Below are 3,315 nucleotides of genomic sequence, written 5' to 3' on the forward strand. Positions count from 1 at the left end.
CTTTTCCGTTGGCTTCATGATGGTGAGGTGACGACGCGTTGTGGATGATTTTCCATTTTCCCAGGAAATTCTGGAATTCTGACGAGAGGCAGCGTGAATCGCTCTCGGTTCGGAACTGTTTCGGCCGGCCGAAGAAAGCGAATAGTTTCTTAGAGGTTTTGATGGTCTGGCACGCGGTCGCTTCTTTACCAAGCAAGGATATGTCGAAAAAGTCACTGAAGCCGTCTACTGTCACAAGATACGATTTGCTCTGGAACTCCATGACGTCCTGGTGTACTATTTCCCAAGGATGGCCAGGAACCTCAGAGTTTTTCAACGGCTCAGCTCTTTGCTTCGGACGATAAGTCTGGCATGCACGACAGGACTCAACCGTGAGTTCAATCTCCCTGTTCATGCCAGGCCAGAAAATCGTTTGTCTTGCTCGTCTCAGCATGGAATCAAATGCCAGGTGTGACTTATGGCACCTCTTCAGCATTTCGCCCCTTAAATCGCGAGGTATGACGCAGGCTTTTCCGCAGAAGATAAGACCCTCGCCTGTTTGGAGTTCGTCTTTGAAGGATTTGTAGCATTGTAGATGTGGTTCCACCGTTTTCGGCCAGCCCGACGTGATGTAGGTGGTGGGTTTCAGCATGTCGAGATCTCGGTTGCTGGCCTGCCGAATCTCCTCCAGGACTGGGTCTGATATCAGCGTGCCATCGTGAATTCGATAACTCTCGATCTCCAATCTCAGAACTCGCTCTCGTAATGGCGGCCCGTTCGATACTGGGGCTCTACTGAGTGCGTCCGCCGTGCAGTTCGTTGGTCCCGGGATATGTCTCAGTTTGAGGTCGTATCTCTGCAAGGTGAGCCTCATTCTCTGGAGTCTTTTGGGGCAGGCCTCCAGGGCTTTTTCGAATATCCGTATCAACGGCTTGTGATCCGTCTCAATGATGATCTCTTGTCTTCCGAAAATCATCTGGTCGAATTTGAGGCATGCAGACACGATTGCGAGACACTCCTTTTCGATCACCGCGTAGCCCTGTTCGGTTGCAGACAGAGCGTGCGAATGGTAGGCGACCGCCTTCCCGTCTTGAAGCAACACTGCTCCGACTCCGCCATCCGCAGCGTCCGTTTGGATGACAACATCCCGTTCCGGATCGTAGTATCGCAGGATCGGAGCCTCAGTCAAAGCTCGCTTTATCCTCGAGGATGCGTCCTCCTGGGCCATCGTCCAATTGAAGAGTACGTCCTTCTCGGTTAGCAATCGGAGGGGTTTGCTCAGTTCTGCAAACCGAGGGATGAACGCGAGATGGTAATTCGCCATGCCCAGGAATCTCTGCACGCCTTTGACATCCGTGGGACTGCTCATCTGTGTCACGGCGCTGACTTTTTCCGGGTCCGGACGAACCCCGTCCGATGATAGAATATGGCCCATATATTCCACTTCCCTCAAACAGAGCTGCACCTTGTTCCGATTAAATCGCAGGCCGATCTGTCTTGCTCGCTCGAACAATGCCTCGAGGTTCCGATCATGATCCAGTTTCGTCTATTCGTCGGTGTCTCCGCTGCCGATTACGATTGTATCATCAGCGATCACGAAGACACCCTGTAGTCCGTCGTATGCTTCTACCTGACGCCGCTGATATTCCTCGGGAGCTGCGGATATGCCTTGAGGTACTCGGAGGTATTTGTAACGTCCTATCGGAGTCCAGAAGGTTGTCGCGTCGGTGCTTTCGGATGCAAGCTTCATTTGGTAAAAACCGTCCTTAGCGTCGACGATGCTGAACCTTCTAGCCTTCGCCAAGTACGGCAAGTGGTCCTGCAGTGTTGGGTTAGGGATCGCGGTCTTTTGATCGCTTTATTGAGGAAGACCGGGTCCAGCGTCAACCTTATCTTTCCGTCGGCTTCGCGGACCGCAACTAGATTGCTGCACCAATCCGTGGGTTCGGAGACCTTCTTGATGATGCCGAGACTTTCGAGTTCTTTCAGGCGTTCGACGATTTGTCCTCTGATCGAGATGGGTGTTCTTCGCTGAGGTTGCTGTTGAGGTTTCACGTGCTTATCCAGAATCAGCGTCACCGGTTTTTCGAATTCACCAAGACCGGTGAGAACGTCCGCGTACTTTTCGAGCAGCCATATGAGTTTGTCCTGTTGCTCAGAGGTTGCTACGTTGATTTGTTCTACTCGGGGATTGAAGTCGATAATATTCAACCTTTGGCACCAGCCTCCCGAGAACAGAGTGCTCGCCTCTGACGCGACGACTTGGAAGGGCATTCGGTAACTCTTGCCCTCGAATGAGCACGACACAACACATCTTCCCAACGATTGTATGGTGGAATCGTTGTACATTTTCAAGCGACTAGACTCCGCTGTGTTGATGCTTGAGGCTGCTCCTAATTCTTCTGGTTTCTTGAAAGTCGGCAGGCCTATGAGATTGCCTGTAGCCCCGCTATCAATTTGACCGCGCAGCTTTTTCCCATTTGAGAGATCCAGTGTGACGAAAAATCTCCGTTTGATTTGCGGCTCGCTCGTCATGGTGAATACGTCGCACAGTGGTCAAAAATTGATATTTAGGTGGACAAAATTATTTTTTCGATTTTCAATGTTTAAGGCAAAAAAGTGACTAAAAAGAGTGGGGAGAAGGTCTTGATAGGTATGGATCCATGTGGGGCAATGAGTACGGAAGCGTTTTGACTTAATACGAACCATGGATTTCTCTCTGGCTTTCGAAAAAGGACCAAAACCTTTAGGGCAGCATTTGGACACTGTACCCAATTGTACCCAGTCTGATTTTTTTTTTAAATTGCTCGTAAAGACCTCAGCTCTCACGAGGTGATAACCGATTTTTGCGCTTTTTTGCGCTAAGGGCCTCAATTTCCGGAAAACCACGGAAAAGCCGTAAATGGGCGAGATATCGCTCGAAACGTGATCCCCAGATTCTGTATTGAGATTATTATCGTACCCGTGGATATTTGTTCCTCCAGAGAGCATCACCCTGAGTCGTCCATCGGAGACGCTCCTCTGATTGAGGACATCTGTGGTCGCATATCGAGATCGGGCAGCATCCAGCGCGATGGGCGACAGCGGGAGACCGCTCTCAAAATCGCCGCGTGCCGCGCTAAACTACCCCTGGCTGCCTCGCGGCTTCTTCCAATGAACACTAAAGGGCTTGATTGCGCATGATCGGAGCTGAGAGATCACACAAGGTAGACGATTTACACGACTTCAGAGCCCAACTTAGCCGACAGATCAATCGATCGATGGGAAAGTTCCAGAAGTGTCAGCGGAAGGAGGAAAAATTCTACCACCATTGCGCGGGCTGGTTCCAAGAAGGGC

At 50.8% G+C, this 3,315-nt stretch overlaps 1 pseudogene; it reads right to left on the minus strand.

Annotated features, from left to right (window-relative positions):
- Positions 1-7: 7 nt before the first annotated feature.
- On the minus strand, positions 8-2,514 carry LOC114828594 (uncharacterized protein K02A2.6-like; annotated as a pseudogene).
- Between the last annotated feature and the right edge of the window lie 801 nt (positions 2,515-3,315).

This window comes from Galendromus occidentalis, unplaced genomic scaffold (assembly GCF_000255335.2).
Source record: "Galendromus occidentalis unplaced genomic scaffold, Mocc_1.1 scf7180000076482, whole genome shotgun sequence".
In the NCBI taxonomy this organism is placed as follows: Eukaryota; Metazoa; Arthropoda; class Arachnida; order Mesostigmata; family Phytoseiidae; genus Galendromus; species Galendromus occidentalis.